General features: G+C 39.4%; 1 protein-coding gene and 1 long non-coding RNA gene across 7 annotated transcripts in view; one reads left to right on the top strand and one right to left on the bottom strand.

The window, feature by feature from the left end:
• Positions 1–22,297, bottom strand: part of LOC101164003 (small conductance calcium-activated potassium channel protein 2) — an 88,482-nt gene that overhangs the window by 58,101 nt on the left and 8,084 nt on the right. The window lies entirely within an intron of this gene.
• On the top strand, positions 11,189–15,936 carry LOC111949042. Of its 3 annotated transcripts, XR_002875061.1 has the most exons (7): positions 11,189–11,630; positions 12,012–12,070; positions 12,681–12,771; positions 12,921–13,070; positions 13,470–13,603; positions 15,261–15,386; positions 15,666–15,936. It is a non-coding gene; the product is annotated as an uncharacterized LOC111949042 (long non-coding RNA). The 3 variants fall into 3 exon arrangements; XR_002875060.1 differs by lacking the exon at positions 12,012–12,070 and having other exon boundaries at positions 11,194–11,630; XR_002875062.1 differs by lacking the exons at positions 12,012–12,070; positions 12,681–12,771 and having other exon boundaries at positions 11,229–11,630.

A 22,297-nucleotide genomic window follows, 5' to 3' on the forward strand; every position in this document is an offset into this window, starting at 1 on the left:
AGAATGTTAGAATTTGTATTATGGCAAGAAAAAGCAGCTAAGTACAGAAAAACGAGCGACCATCATTACTTTAAGAAATGAAGGTCAGTCAGTCCGAAAAATTGGGAAAACTTTGAAAGTGTCCTCAAGTGCAGTCACAAAAACCATCAAGCACTGCAACAAAACTGGCTCACATGCGGACCGCCCCAGGAAAGGAAGACCAAGAGTCACCTCTGCTGCAGAGGATGAGTTCATCCGAGTCACCAGCCTCAGAAATGGCAGGTTAACAGCAGCTCAGATTATAGGGCAGGTCAATGACACACAGAGTTCTAGCAGCAGACACATCTGTACAACAACTGTTAAAAGGAGACTGTGTGAATCAGGCCTTCATGGTAGAATATCTGCTAGGAAACCACTGCTAAAGAAAGGCAACAAGCAGAAGAGACTTGTTTGGGCTAAAGAACACAAAGAATGGACATTGGACCAGTGGAAATCTGTGCTTTGGTCTGATGAGTCCAAATTGGAGATTTTTGGTTCCAATCACCGTGTCTTTGTGCGACGCAGAAAAGGTGAACGGATGGACTCTACATGCCTGGTTCCCACAGTGAAGCATAGAGGAGGAGGTGTGATGGTGTGGGGGTGCTTTGCTGGTGACACTGTTGGGAGTTTATTCCAAATTGAAGGCATACTGAACCAGCATGGCTATCACAGCATCTGTTCCATCCGGTTTTCGTTTAGTTGGACCATCATTTATTTTTCAACAGGACAATGACCCCAAACACACCTCCAGGCTGTGTGAGGGCTATTTGACCAAGAAGGAGAGTGATGGGGTGCTGCGCCAGATGACCTGGTCTCCTTAGTCACGGACCTGAACCCAATGGAGATGGTTTGGGGTGAGCTGGACCACAGAGTGAAGGCAAAAGGGCCAACAAGTGCTAAGCATCTCTGGGAACTCCTTCAAGACTGTTGGAAGACCGTTTCAGGTGACTACCTCTTGAAGCTCTTCAAGAGAATGTCAAGAGTGTGCAAAGCAGTAATCAAAGCAAAAGGTGGCTAATATGAAGAACCTAGAATATGACATATTTACAGTTGTTTCACACTTTTTTGTAATGTATATAATCCCACATGTTACTGATTACTCTTCTGAGACAGACATGAACATTTCCACACGTTTCTCTCTTGCTTAAACTCTTAAAGTTAAAACCTTTCCAAATTCCAATCTGACAGAATCTGCAAAATCTGCCTGCAATTGAATATTTATGTAATTTCGATAATTGCATTCTGTACAGAAGACACGGTAAAGGGGAGATTAATTGCCAAAGAACAACAGCCAATCAGGACGCAGAAGAAACAGCCAGACCACAAAAGATGAAAAGCGATAATATAGTGAAGATTACAAATCATTGAAGAAAAAAGGTGAATGACCCCATTCCCAATGTTAAAGTGCCTAGGATAGCACAAGGGTTAAAAGGTGGTTGTTCCTTTTTTGCATCCATCTATCCATCCATCCACATCTACACCTGCTTTGTCCTAAATGGGAATGGAGGGTAGGGTTGCTAAAGACTATCCCTGGTGTCTTTGGGAAAAGGGAGGGTAAAACCAGGATGGGTCGCAAGTCCATCCCAGAACTTGTATATTAAAAGATTTTATATATATATATATATATATATATATATATATATATATATATATATGAATCCAAAGATCTCCAAATGGGATATTTGTCCAATGCATAAGGCCAACTTTGGCAACAAACATTGCTACCTAAGTTGGGAAAAAGACATAGCAAAAAATGTATTGCTGAATTTATTGCTCTGCTTCTGTTGTTTATAGCAGTATCTGCTTTAAATGAAGGCGATAAAACACACGAGCGCGGAGGCAACAATTTATGTAACGCCTTGATTAATGGCTGACATGTCGTTGTTTCCATGTAAAACACCAATCAGTGATAGACGGCAGCACAGGTTCTTCTGTATGTGGCAAACGTAGAGAACGTATTTATCTTCTCCTGACGGAGACCGCTGTCGCTAAGGAATTAATTAAATCAAATTCAGTTAAGCTACATTACATAGCAACAAAAAAGCTAACAAAATCAGAGATCATTTTAGAATGTTTCAAAATAAAAGATTTTGATTTTAAAAAATATTTAACATTTCCAGTAAAGATTTTGTGTGTTTTTATCTTTGCTAACGGCATTAACTATTAAAACAACAATATTAAGGTAAGGAGAACACTAAAATAATACTCTATCTTGCTAATGCTTTATTATCATTATAATCAGAAATTACTAAATATGAAAAAAAAATTGATAAAGAAGTTTTTTTTTACATGAGGTTAGACAAAAGATGCTTTTCAAATTCAAATGAATTGAAATTGGCTCTACCAGCACAGCTCTTGTTTAGCATAAAATCAAAACTTTTTTTCTTTACTTTTACATATCTGTTTAACGGTTTAATACCATTCAATTTGTCTGTATGGTCTAAGACATGGTCAAATATGTCAAATATTATTTTGTGTTTTTATTCTTTTCAGGTAAGGCTAAGTTAAGTGAAGTTCATATTTTAGTGGTAGGTTACAAAAGCTATAAATGGCATGAAGGGGTTAAATCTAGAGAAACACTCAACGCCTGTCTCCAGGTTTTTGTATCTCTGTTTCATAAAATCACACCATCTCTGGTTTAACACTTTGCATTCTTGGTGTCCTCCTATTGTCCTGTCAAACCAAAGCAGGTCCAGTTCCGTGGTTCTGGTTCTGCTGGATATATTTTTCTGTTTCCTCTAAACTGTCGCTATGCCACTCTGTCAGAATCTGTCGGTTACTTATCTAGACGATGTTTGGTTTTATGTCATTGCATTCACAACAACAGCCAACTGAACTGGAATTAACTGGATTAAAATGAATTCTAATATAACTGGATTATGTAAATGGATTATAATTTGTTTGAATTGGATTATACTGAGTGTGATTGGACTAAACTGGACTCTAATGGGCTTTTTTGCGCTTTCTGCAGAGAGCACAGAGCTGACTTACTTAGGACTAAGGCTCAAAAGAAGAAGTTAACCTAAATTTAATTAAAAAAACTGTGAAACTGATCAGTGTGATAGAAAAAATAAATAGCTTTGTTTTTATTTAAGCAACTGTCAACAAGTTAAAATAGTCAACAAAATCAGAATTTTCAGATGATCAGCTGTGATATACTAAATGCTCATCTGCACATTAAAAATACAGACATTTTACTACGGACTAAAAATTTGGCAACAAAAGGCTTATAAAGAAAAGTTGTTGTTGTTAAATAAAAACCTACAGTAGTATTTGAGGAGATAAATTTCCGCATATGTTTCAACAGACAATTTTGGATGTAAAACAGATTCCAAAACAAAAATGTAAAAATGAAGCTAAAGAAGGCAAACAAAATGTTCCTTTTAAAGTTAAAGGTTGTCACAAATCTTATCCCCTGGGGGAGCAGTGAGCTGCACACACTGCGCTCAGGAACCATTTGGTGGTCTTACCCCTCATTCCAATCCCTTTATGCTGAGTCAGGCTGGGGGGGGGCTGAGTCTTTGGTATGACTCAACCATAAATTTGAACTCAAAACCCTATACGTTCTAATTCTATGTTCACATCGGGCATGTGACAGGTGTTTGATAAATTCTCTTCAAAGATCAATTTTCAAACCGTTGGCACTGTCACGGTGGTGGGGCTCGAGAGCCGGTAGGACCCAGAATGCAGAGGCAGGGGCACGTGGTTCAAGGGCAAGGGGTATAATTATAACAAAAAACGCTGCCGAGCAGGATGACAAAACCAAAAACTCACTGTGACGTGACGTGGCATGAGACAAAGAACAAGGAACATGGCATGACAAGACATGAACACCAGAACAGGAATAATGGACCAACCCAGGAGGAAGGCAGAGACAAGACTTATATACAGACAGGGCAGACAAGACACAGGTGGACACGATCAGGGCTGAATGGGAACCAAAGGAAGTAAAACTCAAGAAACCAGACAAGACAGGAGACTTTCAAAATAAAACAGGAAACAGAAACAAGACAGAACAAGGACCAAAAACAAGACAACAAAATCAAATCATGACAGGCACTTCAGTGATTTAAAAAGGACGCCATCCATACATCCCGCATGCAGCATAAGGAACATATTTCAAAAAGATCAAGAGAATCTGGAGAAATCACTGTGCGCCAGGGATAAGTTCTATTGCAGCTCTGCAACAGTAAAATACAGACATGATTCTGGAATGACATCACAGATTTTACTGCTGATAGAGCACCAGGAGTATTTGCGTAAAATTCATATGTGTTAGCAAACATGGCAAATAGCAGGAGAACCTCCTGCCAAGATTTGAAAATGTTGTTCTTCACTAACATGTTTGCTTCACGAACAGCACTCCAAATCATAATTAAAACAAGATTCTGCTTGGCAACTTTTAAGAAGCCTTTATGGGATCTGTTATGTTTTACCTTTCTGTGGTAGTAGAAGAGTCTCTGACCCAAACCCCATTTTACTTTAAACCTGTGCCCTGTATGATGGGTGACTATAAGCAAGAGAGTGACCGCAGAATTTAAAGTCCAGAAAACATCACCCAAGCATTGAAACAAATTGAACATGTACTAACACTCAAAAGCTTAAAATATTTTAGTTTTAAACATCTAAAAGCGAAAAAAACTCTTTAATAAAGAATTCTTCTGGTGGTTGTTGGACGTCTAATGTGCTCCTCAGTCCTGACAGACCTCCTCTGTCACCTTGCTCTCCTCAAAACCTTATTCTCCACATTGAGATCAAAGTCCCACCTGGCAGTTACTCTTTTTACTGTCCAGTGATTTTAAGTCATTTCAAAACGAGCCTGGTGTAAATTCAGCCTGAGACACTTTTCTCCTTTGAGGCAAAGACATCAATAGTGGAGAGAAGCCAGGACAACCGAAACCGCGGGACGGATCAATAGTGCAACAAACTCTGTAAAGATAAACTGGAGAGTTGCCTGGAAACATCCAACTACAGATTTATAAGGGGATGGCAAGGGGGGGGGGGCACTTTGTAAAGCAACAGGGGCAAGAGCAACAGGCGGTAGGGAGGAAAACAGTTATGAAGGCTGGAAAGATTTCACAATTTTTACATTATAAAAATGAAAATACACATTGTGAGTTTAGTTTAGCAATAACAAGAATAAATTTCCTCTCCTTAGTACGGCAGGTTTGAACGCTCACCTGGTGCAGATCAAACAGCTGGTTCTAATGGAAGTGAACTCCGCTGGAGGTCAGAGTGTGACTGCAAACTGTCCCAAAGACCAAAAAGGCATGAACTCCGTCAGGGTTGACATAAATGCTCTTCATTATGAGTGATTGGGAGTGACATCCTGGACTAGTGAGTATTCTGTCACAGGGCAACACAACATTGGAGTACCTGGATAAAACCCAAGAATGCAAACATGTGATCATTGGCATTCCAACCAGTGCCTTCTCGCTGGGAGAATGCTAACCACCACACCCCAGTGCAGCCTAAAATTATAAATTAATCATTAAAATCGCTTTCAAACAAGGTTACAAGAGTAAAATACTGCCAAAAAAGTTTCATTTTAATTTTATTGAGTTTAAAATAGTTGATTATAGTCTGGACTTGAATATTGTCATACTAATAGATGTTCCCGTGTCAGGGGCATCCAGTTTTAATGTTAAGTCAATGTACGGATGCAATCGGAGATCCTGCTGCGAGTTTGGAGTACTTTTTGAGAACTGCTGTGCATCTAGAGTTCCAATATCTTAACTTTGGGCAACCAATCAGGGACGCAAGGACTGTGACATGTTGATAATGTGGAGTCCACCCTCTGATCATTCTCCTTCTGAACTTTTTGATATTTGTCTTTGTTTGTATAAAGAGAATCATAACAGGTCCTCTGATTTTTGTGACTGCATGTCATCAAACTGAGCCACAGAGACATGGAAGTATCGATGAATGTCATTCAGATGCAGCTTCTGCAGTAGAATGTAAAGCGAAACATGGGGACGTGATTACAGATGCTTTAGTAGAGCTCTTTAAAATAAATCAACCTGATCTCTCAACATCAACCGTGTCTTCCATGCACTGACTTTATATGAGATACATAAACATATAGAAGCTTCCATGTAGTGAAAGCTAAAAACAATTAACAGTAGCTCCTCCCAGACATATTTATGAACACGCTTTCGGACAAGTGTTGAGCAGAAAATTTGATTTACATCAAAAGAGAGGGAACAGATTCCGAATTTAAAACGCAAATCGCATTTGGTTTAAATGTAAAATACAGGAGATTTCATGGCAGAAGTTATCAAACACCTTCAAAATTTCCCAGACTGCAGTGAGAGGTTAACTCGATGAGTGGGGCAAAAAAGTATTTCATCTGCCACCATTTGTGCAAGTTCTCCCACTTAAAAAGCGGAGACAGGCCTGTAATTGTTTACCTCAAGTACGAGAGACAAAGTAAGAAAAAATAATCCAGAAAATCACAGTGACTGATTTTTAAAGAATTTATTTATTCATTATGGTGGAAAATACGTATTTGGTTAATAACAAAAAGGAATAACTCAATGCTCTGTTTTAAACCCTTTGCTGATGTTAAAAACACCAATGAATGATTTTCGTGCAAGTGAGTCTTTAGGCAGAGTCAAGGATTGGTCGGCTCAACATTTTAAAATTCTGAATGGGTAGATCTCAACTGTACAGTTTAATCACAACACTTTCCTGATGGACTCAGTCCTCAGACATCATGTGTGATCTACAGTTATCACCTTTGATGTCTCTAACTGTAGATTTTAAACTTGACAAGGAGATAAAAAGGTCTCTTTCTATTATCTTTGGCTTTCATCCTGTTCAACTTTTGATCAAGTAACGAATGGCTTCTTTCATCTATAGGCTGCTGTAACCTTTTGTATCAGCGAGTAGGTCAAAATGCCCTTTAATGTTTATGGTTGATGCAGAATGCTCCTATTTGGCAGTGAACCAGAAAACATGAACATGTGACAGCAATTCTTGTTCCCCTTAAGATTTTACTGTTTGCTGTCAAAACATTTCATGAACTGGCTCCCCAGTATGTCTCTGACCTTCGTTTAATACAGAGACTGACGCGATCATTGAAGTCAGAGGGGCGGCTCTGAGCTAGGAGGGGTTTTGAAACCAGCAGAGGGCTTCTTCGTAACCCTCGTAACCCTTGTGCTATCCTAGGCACTTTAACATTGGGAGTTGGGTCATCTAGACCCACTAAACAGTGCTCTGAACTTTTTTTCTTCAATGATTTGTGATCTTCACTGGTGTCCATGGATTACATGAAATCCTCTTCACCTTTATCCACTTTTGTCATGGTAGGGATAACCCGTCAATGTAAGGGTGGGGTCATGGGATAGCACTTAAAGTTCCACTCTGATCATCATTTGATCCATTGTAAAGAGTTCCCAGCTGTCTTCTAATCATGACTGTGGCGTTTGTAGCCAGAATTTTACAAACTGTGTTGCTTCCTATGGATAGTTTCTGCAGAACAGCTGGAGTTCATTAGAAAATCCCCTCTGAGTTGTGAATTGTTAGAGAAAGCCCGCCCTCACTTCCCATTTCACGCTCTGCTGCTGTCTTATAGCTTACAAACCCAACCTAACATTATCGGTGCAAAAAATATGGCAGGCAATATTGGAGCTATCTGGTCGTGCAGTTATAATCCAGATGCCAGCTCAATGGATTCATCAGAATGGAGCAGAGCAGGGAGCTTGCCGTTGTAGCTTCTACGTCACACATACAAGCTTTTTTTTTGGCAGCTCCTGATTCACAACAATTTGAATGGAAAAATACTCAGAAATGCCATATTAATCCTAATTGTCTTTATAAATGTCCTCCATCATCAGAGAAAGGTCTCAAGAACATGTTAAAAACACCAAAACACAATTTTCACAGGAGTGGTCTTGTTTCCCTTTTTCTTAACTTTTAAAACGAAGTTGTTGTTAAGCTGGCTTTTAATTGCACGTGGCCGGATCTCCAACTTTACCAGACAAACTGGATCATTTAGAAAAGCTAAAACACTGATTTCTCAACTTTTTAAATACAATTTTAGAAATTCAAATGTGCTCCATGTGACAAACGTTGCTAATTCTTGCAGATCTTTGTGTGCACTAAATCATTTTTATCATTAGCTTCTTAAGGTTGGTACTAAAGCCAATGTCACACAACCACTATGTTTGTTTTGGTCATACGTGAATATACAAGGAAAAAGTGAGAAAAGTTGTTTTCTTTTCGTGACATTTTCACAGAAGTATCACAAATGTGAGCGGCCATTGTGCAGTGGTAGTGCGGTCGACCTCTGATCGGAAGATCGCAGGTTCTATTCCCGCCTTTCCCGCCCATTTGTCGAAGTGTCCATGGGAAAGAAACTAAACCCCACCCTGCCTCTGGTTGAAGGTTGGCGCCAGTGTGCCTCAGCGGAGCCGCCATCAGTGTGTGAATGTGTGTGTGCATGGGACTGTAACTGTAAAGCGCTTTGGGCCTTCAAAGATGGTAGAAAGTATGTAAGTATGCGCCATTTACCATGTACCATGTTAAAACCACAGAAGAAGTACAAATAAACCACACAAAGAACACGTATACCAGAATAGAAAATGAACCGTGCATAATTATTTCACTTTTAATATGCAAATCACTAGTAATTCATGCGTCAATTACATAATTAAAAATACCCATTAGCCAAAGCCTTGAATAGAGATCTGCGCAAAACAACAAATGACGAAAGCAAGGCACATTTACAATTACATGTATCACACATGTATCACAAAAGACCGAAATTTCATACGTGCAAAATGTACGTAGTGGCTGTGTGACATGACTATTACATAATAAGACACAGTTCTATGTTGTAGCTTCAGCCCACATTAATCTTCTCTTTTGTTTGCCAGCCAGTAAAACACACCTTTTCATGTGACCTCACTCCCATAAAATCGTATTAGGTCCACTTCAATTCTGTCTCTGTGCTTTAACACACATCTCAAGCCCCGACTGTGTGCTTTACCTGGTAGCAGTAAGTTTTCAGGGGTGCATTGGTATTCTTTAAATTCACTAAGGCTTCTTTTCTAATGATGAGCTGCCCCTTTCTTCAGAAATAAAGCAGAGGCCTATTTAAAAAGCAGCACAGTTGCACACCGTTAGTCTTGCAAACACAACGAAGAATAAAACACACACAAACACAATAATTCTTAAGTGTCATTGAATAAAAGCCAAGGATGAGCAAAAGGCAACTGGCTAAAACGGACTTTTCAAAGAGCAAATTTAAGGGGTATTTTTGTTTGTAAAAAGGTTTTAACCCTAAAACTGTTGTTACAAAAGGAGAACTGTGCAGTCCACTCAAGCACTAAGGGGTTAACAGTCAGACAAAGGCCAAGGATGGAGGCAGAAGCAGCTGTATGGGAACTGCGGCTCGCACAGTGCCAAACACCATAGAAACCACTACCACAAACCTGGGAGAAGAAGCAGAGTGTGGGTGAGGACGGAAAACAGGCGCCGCATTTATTCAGCACGCCAGCATCTTGTGAACAACTTCAAAAACAAATCTGACAGATTAAAATGCAGGAAAATGTTTTCATGTATTGTCTGAAAATGTTTTTACACATTAGGCTCAAAAGGAAATCTGTTGAAACACATGTTTTCTGTAGAGGGCTACAGCTGTGGCGAGCGCGCTTCCCGCTTGCAGTGGTAAGACACAAACAGAGAGCATTTGAGAAGCACACAAGACGCAAACACCACCTCTGATAGGAGTCTGCAAAACCCCTCATCCCCTTTCCATCATTATTTAAACTCTATCAGGTGACTTAAGGGAAAGAGGCGGCTTCATTTAGCCTCTGCCTGACTTTGTGAGGCTAAGGACTGAAAGGCACTAAACAAACTCAGAGCTTCTTTTGATGCCCATTAATGGTGTGTTCAAAATGCTACAGAGAAGAGCCATGACAATGCCACTGCAATTCATCAACAGTTTCATCAAACTACTTTTACTTAACCCTCAAAATGTCAAATATCAAAGCCATTCTGATCATGTGACAAAGTTCTAAAAATATGTTTAAAAAGTATGCAAAGCCTTTCCAAATTTCACAGTTAAAGAGATTGTCTGTGGATCAGAGGAAAACCGGTTGCTGGTTCAAGTCTTACCTGTCCAAGTCACATGTTGATGTTTCCTCAGAATTGTAAGTTACCCCTTTGGGTTAAGAATAGCAGCATATCCTCTCCCTATCCATGTATGGAAATGAGAATGTTTGAGTAAATAGATGAGCATTTGTGGGTTTGGGGTTTATACAAATCTACTCTCTAGTTCAGGGGTCGGGAACCTATGGCTCGCGAGCCATATATGGCTCTTTTGATGGTCACATGTGGCTCGCAGACAAATCTTTAATTTTACTTTTTTTCATTAGACCAGTCCTTTTCGGGCGCGATGCGATGCCAGAGGCGCGCAGTAGTAGCGGTGCTTGGAGAAAAAACTATCAGTTTACTATTATCTATTTCACAGAGTTTGTACCACCCGGAAACCTGTGAATTGCCGTGCCTAAAACTGCGCGCTCTCGTCTCTGAGAAAGAGCGCGCAGTTGCGGGGATGGGAGTGTGAGGAAGAAAGCAGAGGGTGGGGGTGAGGGGTTGTGGGGACAGGCTGCAGGTGAATCGCGCAGGGTTTGTAAAAACGTAAAACCCCGCTGCCCGTCACTCACTGCAGCGTGTGAGTGTGAGTTTGGCTCCGCGTCTGCATGTGAGCAGTCTGTCTCACATCTACACTGTCAGAAAAAAGGGTACGGTTGGGGTACGTTTGTGAACACTTAGGGTACAAATGGTGAATTTGTACCCTAAGTGAGTCATAATTACACCTTAGGGTACTCATATGTACCATTAAAGGATAAAAAAGGTACAAATATGTTTCCAACAATCAGAGGGCCCATATTTGGACCCTTTATTCCACAAACAAAGGTACAATCACTTGTGTGACAAAAGTAGTAATTCAAAGTGTATGAAACGTCACCCAAAATCATTTAATACGTTGTTGGTTATTTGGAAAAGATGCACAAAATAACCAAATATATTTAAGAGACCACACATCTTTTATGACTAGTTCTGAACAGTACACAAGCACATTATATTTTATTGATTGTGCAGAGCATCAAGATAATAACTTTTAAACATGTATTAGTGTGAGCCTGTTTTTTTTTTTTTACTTATATAAGAGCTGTTTTAAGTTTTGCCTTTAATGTAGAGCAAAAGCACAATGTAGACAAAATTATTTGATGTTTTTAACCTTATATGGTGTACTTTAATTTGGCCTAAGTTCAATTTAAATTTCTAGTCTTTGAGCTGTTAATTTAAGTTATTTTTTTTCTAATCATACATTCTCATGAAAAAGTAAATTTCTCTGTTACTACGTTACATTAAGTGTACATATTAGTACCTTTTAGCTTTTGTACCTACACAGGAAAAATGAGAGAGTACTTTTTTCGGAGTTACCATCAGTAATTTTTATTTAAGTAGGTGTAAAAACGTAGTGGAAATATGTTGGAGTAAACCAGCGAGACCACGCCCACTCTACTTTCTTAAGTTTCGTTTCTTCCGCCATTTTGTTATCCCGCAGCGGCCGGAGGAAGATAGAGGCTGTGACTGAGGTAAGTCTGCTAATTGCTCAAAAATAAGTTGGAAACTTGTTTTAAGCGGGTTCGGTTATTTTATCTGTAAGGAATAACTTTTGTGTAGTGGAATGCTGCCATTCCACCGTGTATGTGCCTGTGAGGAGATTGCAAACTACGAGCAGGAGTTTGCTAACGGTTAGCCTCAGCCGTTTGAAGTTCAGCTAAATGCAGCCATTAAATAAATTAAGCTGTTGTTTTTATTGGTGTTGTACCGCGTTCCGTTAAATACATTGAAATATATACATTTTATCACTAGATAATTCTGTCGCCGTTTTACCGATGTACGCTGGCGTTGATGCACCGGTTGTTGTTGCCTACCCCCCCCCCCCTTTTTTTTTTTCTTTCTGTCTTTCTTAGTAAGGAAGCCAGCTACTTTTGAAACGACCAGCTCCATAATTCCTACTGATATTTATCAGGTCCGTCGAATTCAATGCGTTAATCATTTTAATCTGTAATGTGTAGGAGTCCAATAACTTTATTTTTATTTTTTTTACACCGCAGTATGGCAGTCCTTCCCATTTATATGTCAGCTTGCCGTAGCTGCTGTGCGCGCGCAGCCACCATTTGTCGAATGCAAGACAGTGACAGAGACTGTTTAAGTTGTCATGATCGTTCATTGTTGGTCAAGCGAAGTTTACACTGTGTTGTTGATTTTGATCATTCTCCTGCAGAGATTATTTTTTTTAAATGGAGGTCCGTGATTCCAGATACTCGTCACGATTTCCCATACCAAAAACTCATCTATAAACCAGGAAACAATATTTTTTTTAAATGAACTTCCAAGAAATAAATCTGTAGGCCCTTAGAAGCGAGTGCATTGTCGTCAGTGTTTTTTTTTTTAGCAGTTCTGCAAATTCTGCAACATTGCTGTGGCAGCTAGTGTAAACTATATATTTCCCATTACTATTTTAAAATGTATTAATTTATTTGGAACATGGCTTAGATCTGAATAAATGCTGTGTTGGTACCTTTTGGTGTTGTAATGTTTTTTGTTTTTTGTAGTATATATATTTTTGTCCCCACCAGGAAAGATGCAAGCTGTGCGTGAACATGTCAAACGCCAAAAAAAAAAAACGATTTGAAGGTCAGCTGACCTTCAAATCGTTTTGGGAATGCGGTGAGTGGAAACATCCCAATTTCCAGCATTTTCCTTTACAGGAATCAGTCAACTTTGTGGATAAACTGTCAGCTGTGATGCAAACAGATTTTTTTAATTTAAAGATAATTTCTGTGCTGTATTCTAACATAATTTTGCTGTGTTCACAGCTGCCAAATAGTTCAACATCCCAACATTGGACTTGAAAGTGTTTGATGACTCAAAGACAGAAGTTGATGAGCAGGTTTTTGATCTCCTGTTGAAAAACCCAAACCTTGGTGTGTTGGAAATTTGTCTGGCCGAAGATACAAATCCAGAAGGTGAAGTTTTTCTTTTAAATTGTAATTTATCTATTTTGTTTTGAATGGTTTTGGGTAAATTCCCCTTTGATGCCTGAATTTATTTCCAAGGGAAATAATCTGTGTTTTTGCTTTCAAGTACATGCTAAATTAAGAACATTTTTGAGCTGAAGAGTTTTGATTGTATATTTGCATCAATAGGAGTCTAAGGGTTAATGATTTATTTGACAGGATAGTGTGGAGAACAAAACACGGGCAAATAAGTGAGTTTTATACCCTATTGCTGACTTAGACAAGATAATAAATCTGCTAAACTGTTAAGTTGGTCAGTATTTAAAAATCTTTGTTTTTACTTTTTTTGTTTTTGCTATCATACTAATTTAAATATTACAGTAACTGAAAGCTTTAATACTTTGACAGATCAGCCGAGTTGTCCTGCAAAGAGCTGCAATACCAGTTCAAGTGGAGATACTGAAGTGGACTCAGATGACACAATAATATTACAACACAGTCCTACAACAAGACGAAGAGTTGAAGACACCTCTCTTGCCAAAGTAAGTAAATAATCTTTTCACAAAGTCATTGCAAACATTCAAAGTCAGGCTGTCTTTCCAATTCAGTTTAGTTGTCAAACAGTGCAGTAAGGCAGATCATCCAAACTAGTTTAAAGTTTTCTAGGGAAACAGCAGATTGCACCGAGTGAGTCACAACACATTGAATACATTCTGGAATACTGTCCTCATCATACAAACATATAATTCTTCTGTATTTCCTTCAACAAAGCTCTGCATAATTAACAAGATATTGACTATACGGGCGACAGTGGCTCAGGTGGTTGAGCGGGTCGTCCAATGACCGAAGGGTTGGCGGTTCGATCCCCGTTACCACCAGCCAAAAAAATGTCGTTGTGTCCTTGGGCAAGACACTTCACCCTCCTTGCCTCCAGTGTGCCTCCACTGGTGTGTGAATGTGCATGAATGATCCCGGTGATGGTCAGAGGGGCCGTAGGCGTGAAATGGCAGCCACGCCTCTGTCAGTCTGCCCCAGGGCAGCTGTGGCTACAATAGTAGCTACCATCACCAAGTATGAATGAGGAGTGAATGAATAATGGACACAATGTAAGCGCTTTGAGTGACTTGAAAAGCGCAGATAAATCCGATCCATTATTATTATTATACTAAGACAGGCATTGATTATGCAGTTTTTGAGGGGGAAAAATGTTTTCTGGGACATGGTTTCTGCAGTTCAATTGGAATTCACCTTCAAGTTCTTGACAGGACTGTTTTGCAGAGTTAACCGGCCTTAATTTCCCATCATGCCATTGTTTACGCTCCTGTTACCTTACAGTCCCTCACAACCCCCAAGCAACAGAATTGGCGTGCAATATTGGAGCTATCCAGCCTTATAGATGTGAGCCAGATGCCAACTCAGACGAGGAGAATGAAGACAAGCGGAGCAGGGAGCTTGTGGCCTGCCAAATGTAGCTTGTACGTAACAACTACAAGCTTTCTCAAATGACATCTTTTCATCTGCTCCTGATTCATCCCAATTTGAGAAAATAAATATTCAGAAACACAGTTTTATTCTTAAATCTTATAACAAAATGTCATCATAAAAATGCTACATTTTAAAAAATAACTTTCATTGGAGTGGGTCCCCCATTTTTAACATGTCGCAGTATTTTTCTCATGATGGGCACGTTTAAAACTGCACATCTGAGTATTCACTCAAATTGGGATGAATCAGGAACAGACAAAATAAATGCAGTTTGAGGAAGGTCTCTATTGTGACGCACCACATGAAATGAAGTGGGTCTGAGTCCCTCTGCTCTGCTCTATTCTGATGCGTCCACTTGCAGACAAACAGATCCATTAACATCTTCATCATACTTGCCTGAGCTTGATCTACACTATGGCTGGAAAGCTTCAATATTGCTCACCATTTTGGTTTCACCACTAATGTTAGTTTTAGGTTGGAAGGACTGTAAGCTAGCGGGAGAGGGCGTAAACAAAGGGATGATCGGACATCAGCAGAAGGTAACTACTGTGTCAATAGCCCCGCCTACAACTCAGAAGTTAAATTCTGATCAACTCCAAACCACTCTGCACAAACTGTCTTTAAACATCATCTCAAAGTGCTTTAACCCCAGTAATCAGTGCTTGCAGTTGTATTTTTTATTATTAATATGGACTTTTAAATTTGATCCAATAGGTGGTTGCTGTCATTGGTGAGGATGCATCATCCGTTGAAGGTCATGTGAATGTCCTGCATATCCAGTACAGCAAGGTGCGAGAGGATATACTAAAGAAGTACCCTTTCTTGAAGACAACTTCAGGGGTCAGTGACATTTTAAATCAGTTCTCAGCTTAAAATGCATTTTGAATGTCAATATAAGCTGAGACATCTGCTAAAATGACCATTAACAGCTTTAACTCAATTGTAAAAACATTGTAATTTTCTAAACCCATATATAAATAGTCATTCAAGCCAAGTAATATTTATACAATGAGATCACTAAAGGGAAATGGCAATGAAAGAGGCAACAAAGAATATTAGAATGTTTTATGTCTTTGTTTGTTTTAGTTAAAGTGAATGATTAATTTTTTCAATTTTCAGTTGTTTGATGATGTTGACCAAGTGCATCCATCACCTGTCAGTTTAAGCCAGAGCTTCAAGGACGGCGTTTACCAGTGTTGTGCCAAAGGTGCTATAGCTTGTTCAAAGAAAAGCTCCATTAGCCAAAGTCTCCAAAGAAGCAAGAGAAGAGATGCTTGCAGAGGATCTACTAGGTATTGACATAAAACGTAATCTTTAGTGTGTTTTATAGTTCTTCTTTTTAGAATTCGTATCAATATTATCTTATCACATTTATGCATTTTATTATTTAAATTATGCATTTAAACTTGGTTATAAGTTTACTTTTTTATTATCTATTTTTAGAAAATGTAGAATGCAGTAAAAAGATGTGCTTAAAATGAGGTCTAGTGCTTCTTTTGTTAATGTCACAAGTTTTATTTCATGGTTTAAAAATGGTAACTGAAGTGCTATGTGCTGTTTACAATTGATCAAATGTTAAGGTTATAGTTACAATGAATGCAATGTCAACTGAAGGAAAAATATAGATTTTTCATTATTGTAAAATTGCTAATAATTGTAAATATATGCATCCTGTTGTGACACTGTAAAGCTTAAAACATTCATACTGTAAAATGTCAGAATTGTAATTGTTTTGAATGTTTAATAAATGTGATAAACAGTATACTGGTCTTTTAATGTGCTGTATCTGGTACAAATTTGCCATCAAAGGGTACAAACGGCTTGTCACTGGGGCAGTACCCTTAAAAGAACAAAGTTGTACCTTTTTTTAAAGGTACATTATGGTACCATAGCACTATAAGGTACAATTTAGTCCACAGAGGTACATATTTGCCTTTGAAAGGTACATACTGAAAGGGTACAGATACGCACCTATATGAAAGGGTACAACATTTGTACCCTTGAGGGTACTGCCCCAGTGACAAGCCATTGTACCTCTAAAGGTACAAATTTTGCACATTTTTTCTGACAGTGTACAGAACATTCAGACCTAAGATCCCGTTTAAAGTCTCAACGCCTGCATGAAGCAGAAACTCACCACGGATCAACCAGACTAGACCATCAACAAAACTACCACGAGAAATACTCATCATTTATTAGCAACAGCATAACAATGTTATTAAAAAGGATCCACAGACTTATCGTACTTTAAAAATGTTGAAATTACATCAAATGCACACATTCATTTGTATATTTAGTTTTAAAAATATTGTCGCGGACTGAGTTTAACTTGGCTGTCGGGCCGCGTTAAAAATTCTGGGGTTCATTGAAGGCATCAAGCAGAGATCTGATTGGCTCTCAGTTCTGTCGCTCAGCCTGTTGTTAGGTAATTTGGACCAATGGGGTTCAGCTATGGGCCGAATAAGGAAAATGGGAGGGGCTGGAGCGGGAGGGGGGAATATAAAGTTGGGAGAAACGCTCTCTCTCGTCTCGGCAGGAGAGATTCAGGAGTTGATGAATTAGTTGTACGGCGTTTGTTGCGGTCTACAGTAACCAGAATAAAGAACTTTAAAAGAGGTTAAGTCTCCGTGCATCAGTGTGGGAAAGAGACACAACATTATTGTATGGCTCTTTCGAAATTACATTTAAAAATATTTGGCGTTTATGGCTCTCTCGGCCAAAAAGGTTCCCGACCCCTGCTCTAGTTTCTTGAAGCTATATAACCTCTTTTTGTGATAGTAAAACCTGTCCAACACAAAAAGCCTTCAGCTCTAATCTGTTTGCTAAGCTGTTGGACAGAACAAGTTAAAAAAAATAAAAATAAAAAAATAAAAAAAAGATGAGCATTTGAATTAATTTGGCTAAACTAACAGATGAAGAGAAAAGAACATGCAGACTGGTTAAAGGGCATCTGGGAAATTAACAATAACTTGTCTTTTCCTACTTAAGAATATATATTAGGGCTCTACTGTTTGCACCTAAGCCATCACCTCCCATTCTCCAATTGGAAGCAAAATGTTGCAGTTTCTCAAATGGCCACTAGAGGCTGGTTTCAAAAGGGACCAATTTTAACAACTCCTTGTTAAAGGGCCAATTTCATGCAAAATCAACTTTTTAGAGCTTTTAAATGTATTATAATGTTAATTCTTCACAGAAAACAACCTCAGAGCGGTATCCTGCTCCATCCATGCAGGTCTGAGCATTCTTCTAAAGACCTGTGCTCTGAGCACCAGCCCCTCCCAATCGGCAAAAACGAGCGGGTTCTCAGATTGTGACGTATAAGTAAAACAACAGCCCCCTCCAGGAAGACTCTAGGCTACCAGCAAGCTCCCTAGGCTAACACATACACCCACTTTCTCCTTGGAGCTAGATCGGCTAAACCCTCTCATTTTATATGCACAATATGTACATCCATCTTTGGAAAAGTTCAGATGTTGTTTGTTTTTGTGGGCGAAACGCTGACGCGCTGCTGAGGCTCTAAGTTGTTGTCGTCATGAAACGGGCTCTGGTACCTCAGAGATCGAGTCATCGTACTTCTTGGAAGCAAAATGAACTGTGAAAACAACTCACATTTCATTAAAAAAATCTTTTTTTAGTGTGCCAAAGGTAATTGATGATCAGATATATGGATATAGTTTACTCTGAAAGGCTCAAGAAAAGCAAAGGATATGTTATTTATGTGTCGCCGGCGACATCGCCTGTGTTAAAGGGTTAATAAGAAAAATCCTACAGTAAAGCACATAAATCTTCTGCAGGAAGTTATGTTACGTCGGTGTATGAACGCCAAGCATCTTTTTCAAAGACCAGTCTTGTTTTCAAGTTGCATCAGTAAGCATTAAACTTCTGCAAAATCCCTGTGAATTACTTCACCGTGGAGATTTCAGTACTTAGCGGTCAAGAAACAAAAACGGCTAAGGAAAATGTCAGGGTGGAGTGATCACAGCCATTAAAGCTGTTCTAACGTTGATGATTTAATACTGCCCCCTAAAAGACTACATTTAAAAAAAGGCTGATGTTTTTTGCTTTTACGTTAAGGGAAATTCATGGCTAAAATGCACATTGCTGCAGTGCCCACACGTATTTTAACCCTAACCGTATCCCCGCCCTAATTATGTGCGAATAGTCACTTTCTTTCTTTACAAAACATGAAATAAAATGAAGTTTGAGTGCCAAAACAATACAATCTTACTTATTTTACAGTGTAACCTAGTGGTTACTTGGTGAACTGACATGGTTCCAGTTAAAACTGTGCGTGATTTTTGCGAGATGCGTATACAAATTTGTGGCTTCCACGACCATTTCCCGTATGTCCACATATGTCTAAGAGACTTTTCACTCATGTACCACTGATTTTTAACTTTTATCTCATGTATATGGTGAACATATCACATTAAAATGATGTCATTGATGCACGAATCACTAATGAATTGCATGTAAACGGTGCAATAGTCACACATGGTTCGTGTTGATTTATGTGTTCTTTGCGTGGTTTATTCGCACTTCTTCTGTGGTTTTAACATCGGTCATTTGTGGGACATTGTGGTGATTGAATGGTCAGCGGTTCAATCCCGGCTCCCCCCAGTTAACTGTTGTTGTGTCCTTGGGCAAGACCCTCCCTGCCGATGATGGTCCAGGTGATGGTCTGAGGGACCGTAAGCGAGTACTGGCAGCCACACCCCTGTCGGTCTGCCCCAGGGCAGCTGTGGCTACATCAGAAACTTACCATCACCAAGTATCATTGAAGAGTGAATGAATAATGAACACACTGTAAGGGCTTTGAGCATCTGAAAAAAGTGCAGATTGATCCAACCCTTATTATTATTATTATTATTATTATTATTATTATTATTATTATTATTATTATTATTATTATTATTATCATTATTATTATTATCTGTGAACATTTTACGTAAAGACCACAACTTTTCCCACTTTTTACGTATATTCACGTACGACCAATTTTCATCTGTGCAATATTTGTGACATTGCCTTAAGACATATGGACAATTTATCTTTTTCCTCTTGTTCTTAAGCAGAGGACCTTAAAATTCTCCACAACACTTTCCAACCCAAAATCTTCAAGCCAACAGCTTCAGTGATGAGCAAAGAATGATGAAATCCCTCATAAGAGCATTCCTGCCAACAGAGTCCCATCGGTGACACGCCTGCGCACTGGAGAAATGACTATAGGTCTCTGTCCAGCACCGTGACGAATGGCCAGAACCTGTTTGCAGCTTCATAACTCATTCACCCGCACTCTTTACGTTATGAGCATGCTCTAATGCAGGAGCAGCCCCAGATCAATAACCTAATTATCCATATAGCTTATGCATTGCAGTGATGCATCGTATGCCTCTCCTACTACTGTCTCATAAGAATTATCATACAAATGAGCGGTGATCATTTATTAAGCAAAGAGCTGCTGTGACCACTTGGCATGCTGCAGGGACATAAAGTATAAAATTGTTTTTTAAAACCCACATTAAAAAAGAAAAACAGCACAAAAAGGTCAAGCAGTCGGATCATAAATTTCATGCACTGCTGATGCTGGAAAGTATGAGATCAGGGAGGCAAAACACAGTTTTCAACGATCTAGGGGGTAAATCAGCACACCTCTGCTCGTACGTGCAATGCCGAAATGACACTTTATGACTTTCTAAACTCCACTTTCAGTAAAAGAAGTTTTTCTGAGGGCTTGAAGCAGCTAATGGTACACTCACAGCCGGCTCAGAAACGCACATTCAAGTGGACACCTCCAATTACCTTATGTTTACACCAGCTTCGGCAACTGGCGTTCGAGCAACCGGGTTCAATGAAAAGTCTGCGTAAAAACGCTCGTAAACCAATGTTTCGTGCTTCCGCATTCGGAACTCTCGCTTCTACATACAAACCGGCCATTTATTGAAAGTTCAACCAGTTAAACGTTCGACTGCTTGAACCCAAACAGCTGAACTATTACAAATCAGGAAGTCTGATTTGGAAGTGACATATGAGTAGCGTTCTATTAAAAAAAATGGAAGTGCCGACCATTTGAAAATTGATCATGGAGTAAAAATCAATAATTGCTGTTTCTGCACTGCCGGAATTATGTGACACCAAGTCTTTCATCGGAATAGAACTGTGAAAGAAAAAGCCTGAAGCAAAACCTGTGAGATTTGCACTGATTCAACATTTCCCACCAAGACTCTTCCAACTGTTAGTGGTGGGCATTCACTAGTATCAAGTATAAAATCAAAAGAAGAAGACGCCAATCCCCACCATTCCCTGCTTTGTCCAGTGTGAAAATATGAAGTGCATTCATGAAACCATGTAACGTGCAACACATGCCTGGTGTGTACGTAGCATGAAAAGTCCATGTAAAAGCACGTTTCGGGCTTCCTCGGTCAGAACTCTCAGGTTTATTAAATATGTTAGCAGTTCCATTAACATTTAGCAACTCAGTGGCTTGTGGTGGAGTGTCTGCCCTTATGCTATATTCACACCGGACTCAGGGACATTTGTTCATAAAACTTTGTGTTAAAGTGTAAATGCGTGTTTCAAGCTTCTGTGTTCAAAAATCTCGCAGAAGCCTACCTTTTTTGAGTTCCATTTTGGGTTCTATGTACAAAACGCATGGCCATTGAACGCATCAAACTTTGACCAATCAGGGACATGATTTTGGTAAAGACACAATGTTAGCGTCCTTTTTAATTCATGGAAGTTCATGCCGTTTGAACATTGATCATGGAGGGGAAGTGCCCGGTTGGAATTTTGTGACACCAAGTCTTTCATGTATCGGAATTGAGCTGTGAAAGAAAAAGCCTGGAGCAAGTTTTGCGAGATCTTCACCGATTCGATATTTTACACTAAGTGTCTTCCAATTGTGAGTACATGCGGTAGTATTGGGTGGCAACAGTTCCGTGTGAACACCGTATACTGAAAGCGTTTCTAAAGAATGCCACTCTTGATCGCGCATCACATGTGTGCATGTACCAAAAGGCTGTTGAGATCCATGAGACACGGCACTTTAACAAATCTCGACCGAGCTGAACTCTCCATAGCAACACACACAAAAGACACAAATCTATTTCCGAGCACTTTAGGCAGAGGATTAAAAGGAGAATAAAAACCAACAACCATCAATTATTTAAAAAAAACTTTGTGTTCATACTTACTGGCTGTGCGCGGTGCCAGCTGCAGCTGAAACTAAGAGGCTCCCACACCTTCCCACTCAGTACAGCTGTTATCAGACACCTACAGCAGTGCCACTCCTTCGTCATACACAGGGAGCCACAATCTGCCCCTATGCTGACATTTAATTGTTCAGCCAACAATTAATTGTTTACTTTAAAGGTGGTGCCTCTAGAATACGGAGGCCTAATGTGAGACCAAAAAAATTGAAGGTCTGGCAACAAAAGCAGATAGATGACCGATAGAAAATCCAAACCAGCACAAAGTTCCTCTTGGCACAAATCCTCCAGGAAACTACCACTGTAAGAGCAAATCTGTTTGCATCAATTGTTCTTCATTCTTCGTTCCAGAGAGCCAATGCAAACAAACAGCTGAGGAGACGATGAATGAATCCAAATTCACCCTGTAGTCACACTCTTTGCATTTGAAAAGAAGGACATCCATTCAAGAGTTAGAACGCCTCTGAAGCAAGTCTGTCTTCAGATTACGGATGGTGTTTCTGGTAAATCTGGGTGAATTGAGATTGTCACCAGAGTCACATG

The sequence above is a fragment of the Oryzias latipes genome, chromosome 17 (assembly GCF_002234675.1).
Source record: "Oryzias latipes chromosome 17, ASM223467v1".
NCBI lineage: Eukaryota > Metazoa > Chordata > Actinopteri > Beloniformes > Adrianichthyidae > Oryzias > Oryzias latipes.